At 36.4% G+C, this 17392-nt stretch overlaps 1 pseudogene; it reads right to left on the minus strand.

Annotated features, from left to right (window-relative positions):
* Positions 1-4594: 4594 nt before the first annotated feature.
* Positions 4595-4692, minus strand: LOC132287502 (small nucleolar RNA R71; annotated as a pseudogene).
* Between the last annotated feature and the right edge of the window lie 12700 nt (positions 4693-17392).

The following is a 17392-nucleotide window of genomic DNA, read 5'->3' on the forward strand; positions in this document are numbered from 1 at the left end:
CCCCAAAATATCTTCCCAATATCTAGATATATGTCTATGTGTGTGTGTATATATATATGTGTGTGTGTGTGTGTGTGAAAAGACCACAATGCCCCTCAATGCAAATGGCAAAACCGGGACAAGTTTCCAAGCCGAGAAATCGTCCTGACTTCTGAAAAATTCTAAAATTAATCTTGTCACCTCTAATTGACTTAATATGATTAAAAACACATTTCTAAAACCCCTGGCTTGAGAAATAACCTAAAGGCCCTTGGGGCCCGCGTGGCACGCAAAACAATGCACAAAAATAAATAGATAAAAATTCAAAAAAGTCCGGGACATTACACGTTTTGGTTCTGTTTGTTTGGGATCGATCCCACACTAGCACAGGGATCGATCCCAGGTTCTGTGGGATCGATCCCACCTTCTTCTTAGCATTGTAGTGTTAACTTTATATGATTATATATATTTCGTTTTAAACCCGATTTAGGTTATTCTTGAGCCTAAATTTATTATTTTTGAGTTGGCTATGGTCCATACCCCATTCCCTATTTTTTCATGAAGTGACCATTTTACCCTTAGTTTCACATTATGTTTGTTTTGACCTTAGCTTCCGCATTTTAGATACGGTGTTGAGTCGGGGTTTGGGACTATTCCTATTGATTTTTTGAATTTTAGAATTTAGGGCATCACATTAATCCTCCATTGAATATCAAACAAGAAAAAGAGAATCCTTTTTTCAAAGAAGGAGTTTCGGATAAGCGCCGAAGATTGCATATTCAAGTGCCCTTATTTGCATTAGTTAAGTCCATTAGTTGATCATATTGTATAATTAACTTCATTTGCATGTTTTTGTTTACTTTCAGGTTGGTTCCCCAAAGATAGTTAAAAGTAAGGCTTTGTTGAGTTCTTGAAGAATTAAAGCATCTCGTTGCTGGGAACCTTCATTTTGCCCAAGCCAGTGACCCATTGAACTCATGGTTATCCCTGCAAAAAGGGCTAAGGAGGATGATCCCGTCATCGGGCCGAGCAATGATCAAATCATGAAGCAAAGTGGTGTAAGGTTGTAGCATTGCGGGCGCCCACCAAATAAGGTAGAAAGATTGCAAAAATGCGGTGCCCTGCCATGAGCTACGGGCCCCAGCCGTGTGCCACCACCAAGCAACCATGACACCATACGCGCGCCTGCCATTTTGCAGACAGCAGGCCACTAACTGCTTTGTTTCACCCAATGTTGTCCCCTTGACCCAATGTGTAGTTCTGCAATCTTCTAGGGATGGTGAGCCACGAAATTAGGGTGGTCGGAAGGCTATCTTTGATATATAGAAGGCTTGTATGGTTATAAAAAGATATATCCCAATTTTTGTAGGGTTTCTAGGGAGAGAAATATTGGGTTCAAGAGGGTTTGTGTTGTTCTTGACCTCTAGGTGCGAAAATGGAAGGGTTAGCTGATGAGCGTTAAAAAATGCGCATTTAAACCCCTTAAGCTCGAGTATTCTAGGACCTTTATCTATCTTACTTTTCTGTTTTAGACTAATTTCATATTATTACCCTTTTTAGGTGTTTATCCCAAAAATAAGTTAATTCATCCAAATAAGAGCATTAAAGAAGTTATCTCAAGCTGAATGGAAGAAATGAGCAAAGTGGAAGCAAAATGAAGCAAAGTGTGGAAAATCAGCAAGTTCGATCGATCTCAACATTCCTTCGATCGATCAGAGCAACATCGATCTGGACACTTCAAGATGGATCCAAGCCTTTGTCCTTATCCAAAAGATTCCACCATGTTCGATCGATCCAACTTATCTTCGATCGATCGAAATTATTCGATTTTATCCACACCTACCACCCCACCTACCACTTTTGTCTCTTTCCCAAAATATTCCAAAATATCTCAGAGATTTGTCTTTATTCAAAAAGGCGCCACCAAGGATGATTGATCTCTGCAGCATTCGATGGATCTCACCAATGTTCGATCGATCTCAACACAGTTTGATCGATCGAAACTCCTCAAGTCCGAAATAAAATAAATTCCAGCTCATTGAAAGTTGGCTCATGGTGCAATCATTGCAAGGACCCTAGTGCACGAATCCAGACCATTGGGTGTGACACTTGAGCCTCTTATATAAGGATTTTAAGCCATTCATATCATGGGTGGATTGAAAAAAGAATTAAAGATAGCATATACATCTCATATCTTGGAAAGGAGGCTAAATACTAGAGAGTTTTTACATATCTTTGGGAGTTCTTCCATTCTTCTAGGGTTTCCATCAAGAAGGAGGTCATGCCTACCATGGAGATAGCCCTTGAGGGTTGGATAACTATTTTAATGAGTGGCTAGACATCTACTTGGGGCTAGAGTAGCCCCTAAGTTTGCTTTCTAGACCTAGTGTTTTGTATATTTTTGGGGATTTACTTGTAATAAATGTTTTGATCTTGGATTTATATATATATATATATATATATATATCTTGTGGTTTCTACTTAATGTGTATGGATTAATGCTTCCAATTGATTATCTATTTCTAATCATATGTCTATATATGCTAGAATGGATGATTCATGTGCTTTTCTCTAGATTTAATAGAATTTATGTATGTCTATGTGTATGGATGAAGTTAATCTAGTGATGATCAAAACATAGTGCTTAATTGAACACTCTTGCAATTTATTTGATGGTTCACACTTGTTCCTTGATAGATTGTGCCACACCTTTAGCTTACTTAGTTTAATTTCCATGTCTTTAGTGTAGTTGTAGTGTAGTTGCTTTAGATTCATAGATAGGTGGACAATCTTTTCTTGTTCCTTGGTGTTCCATACTTATGAATGCAAAGGGTGTATGTTTTTAGATAGTTGTGTGTACATAAATTGTGGTTTCATTGAATGGATTTTGGTCTCATTTGATAGGTTGTGCTTTCCATTTGAATTGGCTAGACAATCTATACTTATTTACCATCCATACCTAATTTCAATTAATGTCACACACACATACACACAAGTTACAATTCAATTTCCCCATTGAAATACAATTGCTAGTGTCTAATGAAGTAAAGCTTAGTGGTGAGCTCTTATACCCCAAGTCCTCTCCTCTATATCTTTTTCTCTATCTTATAAATCATTGTATTTTGTTTGCTTCAATTAATTTGCATAGTAGTTTAATCAATCAATCTAACCATGTTTTGATCACTCAACCTACTAACCCTATACCTTGTTTCCATTGCAAACACGCCCGCAATCCCTTAGGACGATCCCTACTCACCCTAGCTATATTTTTAGTTAGAGGTAGTAGTGACTTTTATAAATTTAAAACTTGGCCACATTGCACACTCATACTCTTTTGCACAAATTTGGAGTCATCGCGACGGACTACACCAAGTTTTTGGCGCTGTTGCCGGAGATTGAATTGGCAACGCCGTATTATTTTGGAAACAAATAGGAATTAGTACTCTTTTGATCGTGTCTTTACTTTATTTTGTTTTTTGTTACTTATTGTGTTTGTTCTTGATTGGCTAGGTGCATTGAGCTAAGAGAGTAAAGCAAAGGGAATTAAAGAGCAAAGGAAGTAAGGAAGCCAAGTGAAGCTAAGCAAAAGCATAAAGAGCTAAAATTTAAAATTTGAAAAGCATAGCAAGGCTTGAAAATTGAAAATGAATTAAAGTTGCTTAAGGACCCTTTGTAAGATCTTTCTAACTCAATCTCTAGTTAAATCGTCAGCCCACGTGGTGGTAAGTTTTTCATTTTATAGATAGATCGTGAGTCTGCGTGGAGGCAATTTACTTTTCTTTGCATATTGCTCTAACATGGGAGTATGGGACCAATGTATGTGGAGAATGTTTGTTGATTGATTTGTTGTGGGGGCAAAGTGATTGCTAATTGCTTGTTATTGTTTTGCTAGTGCATGCATAGTCGTAGGTCATTGAATCCTACTCTTGTCCCTCCTAATTTGTATCTTGAATCGGTTGTTCGTAATCCTAGGGGAAGAGTTAGTTCTCATCACTCCATTTCACCAATAGAGGAATTGAATGACGACCATGTGGAGGACCTTGATCACATAGACCAACAAGGCATCCTCCACCCTAATGTGCATCATGAAAATATTCAAGTACCATTAGGCATGCCGAGACCATTCATCCTACCACAACAACAAGGCCAAATTCCATTAGGAATGCCTCGGCCAATTTTTGCTCCACAACCTCCCATTATGCAACGCAACCAAGGTGTTCGAGTGGCACCGCCGATTGTGAATCCTCCCATTGCTTTAAGAGACCATTATGTGCCTAATGAATACAATGTACCTACATGAATTCAATTGCCACCATTTAGAGCACATCACTTTGACATTAAACCACAAACCATTCAAATGTTTCCCAACTATCATGGACTTCCAAGTGAACAACCTTATAAGCATTTGGATGAGTTTCTTGAATTGTGTTCCACCGTGAAATACACGGACATGCCGGAAGAAGTGTTAAGACTTAAACTTTTTCATTTTACCCTTAAAGATAAGGCAAAATATCGGTTTAACAATCTTAGGCCTTTTTCGATAACTTCTTGGGCAGAAATGCAACAAGAGTCCTTGAAGAAGTACTACCCGGTATCAAAGACTAATGCTATGAGAACTTTCATTCATGAATTTTCTCAAGGGGATGGGGAAATGTTTCATGAGGCATGGGAAAGGTTTAATGACTTGCTTAGGAAGTGCCTACATCATGACATACCTAAGTGGCAACTAGTTCAATATTTCTTTGAAAGTTTACCGGATAGTCACAAGGGTATGGTTGATGCATCTATGGGTGGTTCTTATCTTGATAAACATGAGGATGATGTGTGGCAATTGTATGAAAGCATGAGTGAGAATTCAATGCATAGATCTTTGTCCTCTAAAAATGGTAGAAATTTAGGTGGAAGGAAGAATGTTGGCTTATATCAAGTTGACAATTCCAACGATATAACCGCCGAGATGAAATCCTTATCTCAAAGGTTTGATCAATTTTTTATCAACCAAACTTCGGCGAATCAAATGTCTTCCTCCCCTAACCATTCTCATCATGCATCTAATTAATCTTGCATGACTTGTTCAAGTATTTTACATTCTACTTCCAATTGTCCCCATGGACATGTGCCAAGTGAAAACCATGAGCAAGTTAATACTACATTTGTCAACCAAGGGAATAATCCCTATGGCACTCATTACAATTCAAGTTGGAGGAATCATCCAAACTTCTCTTGGGAAAGCCAAGGGGAAGACTCAAACCCTCCCTAAGGTGGTTTTCAAAACAAGTATGTTCCACCACCGATGCAAAGCCAAGGTTCCTAAGGTTATAGATTTTCTTTTTAATCATCACATGGAAATTAATTCTCTAATTCTCATTTCCCTAACCAATCATCGTATTCCCAAGGAAATTCTAGGAGTTTCGCTTTTGAGAAGAAAGTGTTGACCGCCCTAGGCACTCTAGAGGTGAACACTCAATTGTTTCATTCCCATTCCCAATCCATTGTTAAGCTAGAAACCCAAGTCGGGTAAATAGCTGGTACTTTGAATGCTAAAAAAAAGGGGAAAATACCTTTGAATGCCCCACCAAAGCAACAATGTGTTGTGGAGACTCATTCTTCATCAGAAGGCCACACAATTGAACATGTCAATGCGGTGACAACCTTGAGAAGTGGGAGAATTGTGGACAACCAAGTGAGTATGTCCAATGAAGAGAGTGAACCGGTGCAACCAAAAATTGACACCCATCCCGTTTTACATCCTATTCCTCCTTCATTGCATTTGCATAACCCCTTTTTTGAAAAATAATGGAAAATGATTTGAACAAAGTTTTGAAAGATGATTTGAAAAATTTTTGTGACAGTTTGAAAAATTCTTATGTTGAAGATTCTTCAAAGAAAAATTTTGAAAAAGCTTTTGAGCCTAAAGCTCTATTTTCGGATGCCTTGAAAGGATCCATTTCTCTTGACAAACAAAAGTCCAAGACTAAGGAAATCATTGATGTGTTTAGGTAAGTGAAAATTAATCTTTCGCTTTTGGATGCAATCAAACAAATTCCAGCTTATGCCAAATTTTTTAAAGATCTTTGCACCCAAAAGAGGAAGAACAAAAGCCAAGCACCAAGGAAAGTGGTCTTAACAGAGCAAGTGAGCTCCATTTTGCAATATAACACTCTCCCAAAGTTTAAGGACCCCGGTTCACCTACTACTTCTTGCATCATTGGTGACCATGTCATTAATTGGGCTCTTCTAGACTTAGGAGCAAATGTTAACCTTCTTCCATATTCAGTTTATGTCAAATTGGGCTTAAGAGGCTTGAAACCGACGTCGGTGGTTTTACAACTTGCCAACTGATCCATCAAAAAGCCCCGGGGTATCATTTGAGGATGCTTTGATTAAGATTGATAAGTTTTCCTTCCCTGTTGATTTCGTTGTCATAGACACGAAACCAATTCCGAATCCTAAGAGCCAAATTCCAGTTTCCCTTGGCCGTCCCTTGTTGGCAACTGCAAATGCCAACATCAATTGTAGGACGGGGATAATGAAAATCTCATTTGGCCACATAAAGGTGAAGTTGAACATCTTTAATCCAACCCCGAATTCAATAGACAAGCATAAAGAAGTGTGTGTTGTTAAAAAATGCATAGCCAATGAACTTGATAAAGTTGAGTCTTTGCTTGGAAATGGAAGTTCTAAGAGTTCATCTTCAAACTTGAATTCAAGAATTGTTGTTTTAAAACCTTGTGTTGAAAGGGCATGGAAGCCCAAGAGTTGCATAGACCACGAACCATCAGTGTCTTTTGAATCAAATCCAACAAGTGCTCTAGAGAACCATTTGTTGGGTGGGATTCAAAAATCCATTCACCCCGTCAAGGAGGGGATGCATAATAAGATATTTGATCCCGGCTAAAAGAGCCCAACGTCTTACTAGAGACGTTAAAGACTAGTGAATTCGTAGGGTTTATAACCTTATTCCTCCCTCATTTCTATTTTACCTTTCATTTCTTGCATCGTCTAGATATATTCTGGGTTTATACACATGGCTAGGAACTGTGATTGAGAATGCATGCACTTTCATTCTGAAAATAGGTATTTTGCACTTGTTCGATCAATCTCAAAAGAGGTTCGATCGATCGAACATCCATTCCTGCATCTAATCAGCTCTCAATCCCATCGATCCAGAATTTCCTGCATATTTCAGCTCTCTGTGTATCGAGCGAACTTCAGTTCAGATCGATCTGAGTGCTCCAAGATCAATCAAAATTTTCCTCAGATCGATCTTCATTCCATACTTAGAAATTTTTTTGAATCCCATGAAAATCACCTCTCTGTGTATTGATCGAACTTGTCTGCAGGTTTTTACCTGTTCGATCGATCAAAGTATCTTCCAGATCGATCTTGGAATGATCGATCTATGTCCTTTTGTTGACTTTGACTTTGATTGCCCTTTTTGAATTTTGAATTTTGAATTTTTTTTTTTAAAAAAAATTCAAAAATTTCAAAAATACTGTGTCGTTTTGAGCTTAGATCAATCTGTGTTCTTAAAGATCGATCTATGTTCGATCAATCTGAGATTTTCATGATTGATTGATTTACACATCGATCTCAACCCTAGCTCCCTTTTACCACTGCAACCCTTCTTCCCAACCTCCGTTGAGCTTCCCAAGCTTTGACACTTCATCTCTCGTCTCAGATTTCATCTCTCTCCTTCGTCTCCACTTCTCTCACCCGATTTGGTAAGTTTTGCATTTTATTGTTGAATCAGAAGCTTCATTTCTATATTTGAGACTTGCCATGATAGATCTGAGATTCTATGTTAGATTTCTTGTTATTTTTTATGATTTTGAGCATGTATATATATATGTATATATTTGTATATAGTTTTGTATATATTTTGATTTTAATTTAGATTTAGGGGGTTGCGTGCCTATTCAAGTGACCATTCTTATGTTGTTGAGGTGTAGAGGGACCCACAAGCTTGCTTGGGTGCCCCCCGTGTCATCCACGTCACAGATCTGTGACTTTTCAAATTTCTCACAGTAGTTCGATCAATCGAAGTTTCCTCTGATCGATCAGAGAAAACTCGATCAAACTTTGTCCTGATCGATCTGAGAGAGATCAATCTCACTCAAGTCATGATCGATCGAACTTCACAGATTTGCATATGCACACTTCACACACCATCCATAGTGTTCATGCTAGTTTTTTGATGCCCAATGCCTGTGTTTTCCACATTGGATGCATTCCATACGTACACTATTTAGCATGTTTCACTTAGTCACTATTGATTTGGCTGCGTCATCACTTGCATAGATTCATATCAATTATTCTGAGTTGTCTATCGTACTTGACATACATGTTTCTATATACTGTGCTTCAATTCTCCATTATCTGCTACTGACTTATTTTGCAAGTGTTTCTTTTCTGTTTTGCAGGCCATAGCACGGGTTAAGACAGTTGCCCGTTGATAAGTGCTGAAAAGTACACATTTAAACCCCTTAAGCTTGAGTATTGTAGGACCTTTATCTATCTTATTTTCCCGTCTTATACTAATTTTGTGTTTTTGTCTATTTCAGGTCAATAATGTTAAAATGGGCTAAAAATGGTTTCTTAAGGCCTTTTTGAAGTCAAACTAAGTCTTAGTGATGATCCGGAGCAAAAAGAGGTTGATTTGGAGCAAAAAGAGGCTGATGCTGAAAATTTGCCAAGTTGGATCGATCCAAATTTTTCTGAGATCGATCGCTTTTTCTAAGATCGATCAAAGTTGGATCGATCGAAAATCAAAGTTGGATCAATCAAACTTTTCTCTGATTGATCAAACTTTTTCTCTAATCGATCGAACTTTTACTGGCAGCGAGCTGTCTTATTCCCGTGCGCACCCAAAAGTCCACCTACCATAGTACGGGATTAGATATTTTTGGGGCTATATTCCTGACTTAGTGACTAAGAAAAGGACCTTTTATATTAAGGGAAGTGACCCATTTGTAAAAAGATTTTATCATTTTAGTTCTATATTGTAATTTTACTTTATCTCTCTAGAAAGTTAGAGATTAGGGTTAGAAAAAAAGAGGGAAGAGGAGGCACATCTCAAGAACACATCTCTAGCTCCAATCTCTCTCCATCTCTAGAGCTTTAAAGAAGAAGAAGAAGAATATGAAGAAGAAGAAGATGGAGCCATGTTTGGAGCTTGATTCCATGACCACATCTACCTCCTCCATGATTGGCTAGATCTACACTTTGGGCTTGGATGAGCCCTAAGTCTTGTGTAATCTAAACCCTTGTACTTCTATTTTTGGGGATTTATATATATATTGTTGTGATTAGTGCTCTAGCCTTGTGAATTTAATGAATCTTGGTCCATTTATATGATTTCTATGGTTTAATTCTTCCTATTAATTCTCTAGTTTATTTACATGTCTATGTGTGATTAAATTAGGAATTATGTCTCACATAATTCATATGATTTAATTCTTCCTATTGATTCTCTTTGTAATTACATGTTGTCTTATGTGTGATTATTTGGGAATTGATCTCTACACTAGTTTTTCTATATTAATTGCATGTCTATGTATGGTTGATTGCAAATCTAGTGATGGCTAAGCGTGGTTTTCATTGAATGGGTTTGTCAATTAATTTGATGGTTTATACTTATGCTTGATTGGTTGTTCTACAATTTAATTTATGCTTGTAGATAGGTAGACAATCTATGCTTGCTTAGATATTCCATGACTTATTATTGCAAATTCCATGATTCTCTAGATTGATGTGTGCTACAATTGTTGCTACTTAGATGGGTCATGCTTAAAATTGATGGGTTGTGCTACACTTAGTTTAGGTAGACAATTCATACATAAATTAGATGGTTCATGCTTAATATTGCAATTGGTAGTCGCATTTTGTTCACAACAATGTATTCCCCATTAATGGAAAGTAACTGATTAATTACACAAGCTTAGTGGTGATTCTAACACCCTAAGTCCTCTCTTCATATCTCTTAAATCCCTATCTCAACTTAGTTTTATTTTAATTGCATTTTAATTTTCTTGCATCCTAGTTTAATCAACCAATCTCTCTCTTTGCAATCTTATGATACATTAGAGTCAAAGTTAAATTCCAACACATATAATCCCTTGGGACAATCCCTACTCCCTCTTGCTACATTAGTAGTAGTGTTGGTAGTGGTTTTTATAAATTTAAATTTGACCTAAAATGCTTTTCTTGAACCACACATTCACTACATTATTTTGGCGTATATCAAGCGGCCTCGTCAAATTTTGGCGTCGTTGCCGGGGATTAACGGTTTTGTTGGAATTAAAATAGACAATAGTGTTCATTTGATTGCTTCTATTTTTATTTTATTTTTCATTGTATATTCTTTTGTCTTGTTCTCATTATTATTTGTTCAATTAGGTACTTGACTACAAGAAAGGAAAACTTTGGAACTTGAAGCAATCATTGGAGCTTAAAGCTAAAATTAAAATTTGAAGTTGCTTAAGGAGCGTTGGGAGCAATTCTTGGAACTCTTGTATTTTAATTGTTTTACTTCTTTGCATGCTTGTGATAGCCCTTGTTGAGGCTTATTCTATTGCTTTATTTTAAGTCCAAGCATAGGCCCTTGTGGAGGCCAATTTTTTTCTTGCATTTGGATTTTGATTATGAATGGAGGAATTATTTGATCCAAGTTTGGGGGGAAATTATATCTCTTCACCTTATGCTCTTCCATCATATTTTAATCTTTATGAGATTGAGTCCAATTCATTTCATGCATCATCTTATTATGGACTTAATCACTCATTTAATTCTTCTTATGACTATTGCCCTCCCCCACCATTTTATGAAGAACCAAATCCACCACCTTCTGGGTACTCACCCGAATTTGAAGAAAAAATGTTAGCTTTACTTGATGTGCATATTTCACAAACTCCACTTATTAATTCTCATTCTCAAACTTTAGCCAAGCTTGAAGCTCAAGTTGAGCAAATTGCAAGTACTCTTTCTCGTCAAGAGGAGGAGGAAGAGGCAAATGAAAAAATGGCAAGAACTTTAATGTATATAAATGAGGATGATGAGAGTGAAGAGGCTGAAACAAGTGAGCTAATGCCTAGCACTCTATCTTGTATAGAGGAGGAAGTGGCAAGTGAGTTAGTAGCTAATCCAATAGAGCATAACATAATTAATGAGGACTTTCCTTGTTTTGATTATGATTTTATCTCAGATATTGCTACTCTAGAGAGTGAGGAGATGTTAACCACACTTGAGGTAGGAGAGAAGGAGGAGGAACTTGTTGAAGAGGGCCTTCCTTCTATTATCTCCAATGACCCTCTTGAGACATGCCTTTTTGAAATGTATAAAAATTCTGGTGTTAACCTTGAAAGCTCCAAAAATGAAATAAACTCTCTAATAGACTCCTTAGCTAACTTGGAAGGTGAGGAGATGGTTATTTTTGAGGAAGAGAAGAGGGATGAAGAGAAGGTGTTTATTGATATTCCAAATGAGTCTTTGAAAGACAATGCCTCACCAATTATCAAAGTGAATGATCCTTTGAATGTGCTTCAAGAGCACAAAAATGAGGCAAGAACAACCATGATTGATTTAGTTTTCAAGATAGTGGATGAAAGGAACAATATCATCTCTTTCATTTCTTTTCAAGTCATTCTTTTAGAGGATGATTTCATTATTGTAAGTGGGACATTAAATGAGAAAAGTGAAAAGAGGATCAATAAGGATGTTTCATATCCGGTTTTTGATTCTTTTAATTAGTGAGTTGACCCAACGTCTTGCTAGAGACGTTAAACACTAGAATTCGTAGAGTTTCAAAACTCTATTCCTCCCTTATTTCTTTTTATTTTTATTTTTTGTTTTTGTGTACATTCTTCTATCCATTTTTCAATCTCTTTTTTTGTTACCATCATTGGGGCTTAACATAGGGTTTTCTGCACTTTTATGAGAGTTCGATCGATCTCAAATGAGAGTTTGATCGATCGAACTTCATTCCTGCAGCAAACCTGCATCCAAATCACTCTCTGTCTCATCGATTCAAGAAAATCTTCAGATCTCAATTCTCAGTTAGATCGATCAGAAGACCTTCGATCGATCTAAACATCAAGTTCGATTGATCTGTAGTTTCAACACTTAGAAAAATTTTGAGCCTGCATCAACCTGCATGTTTTAGCTCTCTGTCAGATCGATCGAAAACATTCTTAGATCGATCTAAAGTTCTTCGATCGATCCAACTTCATTATTGGATCGATCGAGATTCCATACTTAGAAAATATTTCAAAGCACTGCAAATTTCATACTCTCTATGCCATCGTGCGAGCATAGATCGATCATAGCTTTGCCCCTTTGAATTTTTGACTTTTTCTTCTTTCTATTTTTATTTTATTTTATTTTTCATCTTCTTTGACTTTTGTTATTTCTTTTATTTATTTACTCTCTTTTCTCTTATAAAAAAAAAAAGTTTTAAAATTTGTTAAAAATATAAAAATATTTTTGTTTATTTTATTTTATTTTCGAAAACTCCAAAAAGATTTTTATTTTCATTTTTACTTTCAAGATTTATTTTTTATTTCAAATTTTTAAAAAAAAAATCCCAAAAATATTTTTCTTTTATTTTATTTTATTTTATTTCCTTTTATCCTAATTCCAAAAAAATCCAAAAATATTTTGTTTAACTTTAATTTTTAATTTTTAATTTCAAAAAAATATATATACATAAATATAAATAAATAAATAAAAATTATTTCTTTACATTTTTTACTTCTTGCATTTTTATTTACTTATTTTTTTTATTTTTGTTTGTGTACATATTTGTTTTGTCTTTAAAAAACAAAAACAAAAAAAAAAAAAAAAAAAAAAAAAAAAAAAAAAAAGTATTATTGCATTGTACATATTATTTTTCATTTCTTGCATTGTATATATTCTTTCATTACATTTTAACTTCTTTATTTTTCTTTTTGTATTTTGTTCATGCATTTTATTTTTTGTTTTTCTTGCATTTTGTATATACTTGTTTTCATTAAATGAAAAATATATAAAATAAATAAATAAAAAAATTGTGCCCTTATGTATAGTCATGCATACTTTATGATTTATTTTGGGCTTGATCTCATATCTCTCTTTCATCTTGTACTATATTGCCTTAGATTACATGATTTGATTATTCTTATCCCATTTGATATTTGATGTGAGTTGTTAGTGTGGTTATTTGAGTAGGTTGTTGATTCCAAGTTTGGGGGAGACGTCTTTCAAATTAGATCACTACCGGGCTTCATGCTTTCGCCATCACGGTATATTCTTTCCATCTTTTCCATTGTTCTTATTGCACATTGAGGACAATGTGAAGTTTAAGTTTGGGGGTAAGGTGTCTTGTTGCATTTTACTTAAAGTTGAACTTTAAATGCATAATTGAGATTTGAGATCCATGTTAGCGATGATTTTGATCTTTTGAGGACTATATTGCTTAGAATTTAAAAATTGCATGACTTGAGAGCTCAATACTCCTTGTATGCCTTGTAGATGCCATTTAGGAGTAAATTTTTCGAAAAATTGATATCTTGCTTACATTTGTGGTCCACATCATCTTGATCTTGTGATTGTTTTGAGATTCACTCTAGGATTCTACACTAGCACAGGCGCACACTAGCATTCATTTGTGGGGTACATGCTTTGTTGACTATTGAATTGGTTATATCCCAATTGAGTTAGTAGTGCATTGAAAGCTTTCATTCTTGATAAAGGTGGATAACAACCCCTTTTCACTAAGTAGCCGGGATTCTAGCTTCATCAAGCACTGAATTTCTTGTGCCGAAAGGTGGAGGGCCCAAACTCTAGGTTAATAATTGAATTAAAAAAAAATTACAAAAGCAATAAAAAAGTGAGGACTTCTCTCAAAAGGTGAGAAATGGGAAATGATTAGATGGAGGTTGTCTTGATTTGTAACCTATTTGATTTGAGCTTGTAAGTCCGTAAGGGTGTTTGAACGTCTAATGCCCTAAAGCCGTCCGGTTTGGGAGTCATTGACCTAACACTCGACCTCATGAATCGCTAGAAAGCTTAATAGATCAACACATTGCACCATGCTTCTATTTTTGATCCTTAGGATTAGAAAAAAAAATAAAAATAAAATAAAAAAATGATGAGTGAAAAGAATAAGCGCACCTAGATCAATAAAGTTTTAATAAAATGTCCATTTTTTTGTCTTGATGATCGGTACTAGATTTGTGTGCTAGTTTGAAGGTAAGGATGTGATCATTTTTTTAGTTGGCTAAGATAGCAACATATTTGATGCCGGTCCACTCAAAAAGAATTCTAGAGTTGTTTTGATTTGCATACTCATTTTCTTGATGTGTGGAGGACCATACTTGCTTGCTTGATGTTGAGATTTTGGGAGATTGCTTGGAAAGGGTTGAAAAATTGCATACTTGAGGTAGTTTTCTCCCAATGCTTGTTTGCAATATTAGTGTCTCTTTAGTGAGAAAGAGCTTAATGTTTATGGGTATCATTTCTGGAAACCCTCACGAGACTTCACTCGTCCACTAAGGGTAACCTAGGGGTTTAAAAGGCTTGTTGCATGTGCTAAGTGCAATCGTGTTCCCTACGAAAGTGGCGTTATCCTTTTATTGCTTTCTAGTTATAGTTGTTTAGTTGTTCATTTCATTTCTTTACTTTGTAGATCATTGCTAGGGACTAGCAATATTTAAGTTTGGGGGTGTGATAAGTGCTGAAAAGTACACATTTAAACCTCTTAAGCTTGAGTATTGTAGGACCTTTGTCTATTTCAGGTCAATAATGTTAAAATGGGCTTAAAATGGTTTCTTGAGGCTTTTTTTGGAGTCAAACTAAGTCTTAGTGATGATCTGGAGAAAAAAGAGGCTGATTTGGAGCGAAAAAAGGCTGATGCTAAAAATCTGCCAAGTTGGATCGATCCAACTTTTTCTGAGATCGATCGCTTTTTCTGAGATCGATCAAAGTTGGATCGATCGAACTTTTGCTGGCAGCGAGCTGTCTTATTCCCGTGCGCGCCCAAAAGTCCACCTACCACATAGTACGGGATTAGATATTTTTGGGGTTATATTCCTGACTTAGTGACTAAGAAAATGACCTTCTATATAAAGAAAAGTGACCCATTTGTAAAAAAGCTTTTATCATTTTATTTCTACATTGTAATTTTACTTTATCTCTCTAGAAAGTTAGAGATTAGGGTTAGAAGAAAAGAGGGAAGTGGAGGCACATCCCAAGAACACATCTCTAGCTCTAATCTCTCTCCATCTCTAGAGCTTCAAAGAAGAAGAAGAAGAAGAGGAAGAAGAAGATGGAGCCATGTTTGGAGCTTGATTCCATGACCACATCTACCTCCTCCATGATTGGCTAGATCTACACTTAGGGCTTAGATGAGCCCTAAGTCTTGTGTAATCTAAACCCTTGTATTTCTATTTTTGGGGTTTTATATATATATTGTTGTGATTAGTGCTCTAGCCTTGTGAATTTAATGAATCTTGGTCCATTTATATGATTTCTATGGTTTAATTCTTCCTATTAATTCTCTAGTTTATTTACATGTCTATGTGTGATTAAATTAGGAATTATGTCTCACATGATTCATATGATTTAATTCTTCCTATTGATTCTCTTTGTAATTACATGTTGTCTTATGTGTGATTATTTGGGAATTGATCTTTATACTAGTTTTTCTATATTAATTGCATGTCTATATGTGGTTGATTGAAAATCTAATAATGGCAAAGTATGGGTTTTCATTGAATAGGTTTGTCAATTAATTTGATGGTTTATACTTATGCTTGATGGGTTGTTCTACAATTTAATTCATGCTTCTAGGTAGGTAGACAATCTATGCTTGCTTAGATATTCCATGGCTTATTATTGCAAATTCCATGATTCTCTAGATTGATGTGTGCTACAATTGTTACTACTTAGATGGGTCATGCTTAAAATTGATAGGTTGTGCTACACTTAGTTTAGGTAGACAATTCATACATAAATTAGATGGTCCATGCTTAATATTGCAATTGATAGTCGCATTTTGTTCACAACAATGTATTCCCCATTAATGGAAAGCAAGTGGTTAATTACATGAGCTTAGTGGTGATTCCAACACCCTAAGTCCTCTCTTCATATCTCTTAAATCCCTATCTCAACTTAGTTTTATTTTAATTGCATTTTAATTTTCTTGCATCCTAGTTTAATCAACCAATCTCTCTCTTTGCAATCTTATGATACATTAGAGTCAAAATTAAATTCCAACACATATAATCCCTTGGGACGATCCCTACTCACTCTTGTTACGTTAGTAGTAGTGGTGGTAGTGGTTTTTATAAATTTAAACTTGACCCAAAAGGCTTTTCTTGAACCGCACATTCACTACATTATTTTGGCGTATACAAGCGGCCTCGTCACCCGTCGACAGTATGAGAGGAGAGTACGACAGAGAGTAGAGGATCCAGTTAAGTCTTCTCATGCCCAGGATCCAAAGCAGGTTGAGCTGGCTTAGCAGCCTGAACAATTACAGCAGTATAAGGAGCCAGCTCCAGCTCAGTCTGACCGCTCTGCCTCTATTACTTCTGCATCTTCATCCTATTCTGATGAGGATGAGCATATGTCTTCTCCCTTTCCACCACCGGCACAGCCTGGCCAGGTCCAAGATCGACCTATTTGGAAGTTCAGACGCCTTTCGGTGTCCCATGAGTCCATATTTGATATAACTTTCTTCTCCAGGTCAGTCTTGACCCGGGCAGCTTTTCACGATATTGAGCAGCGCAGCATTTTAGCCATTCTGGCACCAGTTACTTATCCTATTTTCCCACGGCTTGTTTGGATGTTCTACCAGAACTTTCGGCCAGCCCCAAGTAATCTGTCAGAGCTGCGGACTACTATTGATGGCCACCCTATCATCATCACAGTCGACACTTTGGCCACTTCTTCTTGGTGCCCCCATGTCTGCCCTCCTGATCTTGATTATCCTATTCTGAGGAGGCCTTCTGATGCAGACATGGCCGTTGCCTTGACTTTCCATTACGTAGATAGCGAGACTTTCGCCACTCGGACTTATCTGCCCGATGACCTATGGTTTTTCGATTCGGTCTTGTACCGAAATATGTTTATAGCAGGGCATAAGATCCAAAGGCATTCTAATTTTCTGGCAGCTCTTTATGTTTTCTACACCGGGCACTGGTTCTCCATTCCTGCACTCTATTGGAGTGTTATGATGAAGTTGTACACAGATTACATCAGCAAGGCCAAGCCCAAGCGGGCTAAGTATCTCCCCTTCGCTCATCTTATTACTCAGATCCTGCGGGACCAGCGCTACCCTTTCCATCCACAGGAGTGTTTTGAGTCAGGGGCTTGCCACTACAGCAAGAAGGACTGGAACAAGAGCTACAATGCTCTTATCAAGAGCTTGGAGGAG

The sequence above is a fragment of the Cornus florida genome, unplaced genomic scaffold, assembly GCF_030987335.1.
Source record: "Cornus florida cultivar Cherokee Brave unplaced genomic scaffold, ASM3098733v1 CherokeeBrave_3.0.0_Hap2_Chr11, whole genome shotgun sequence".
NCBI classification, from domain to species: Eukaryota; Viridiplantae; Streptophyta; class Magnoliopsida; order Cornales; family Cornaceae; genus Cornus; species Cornus florida.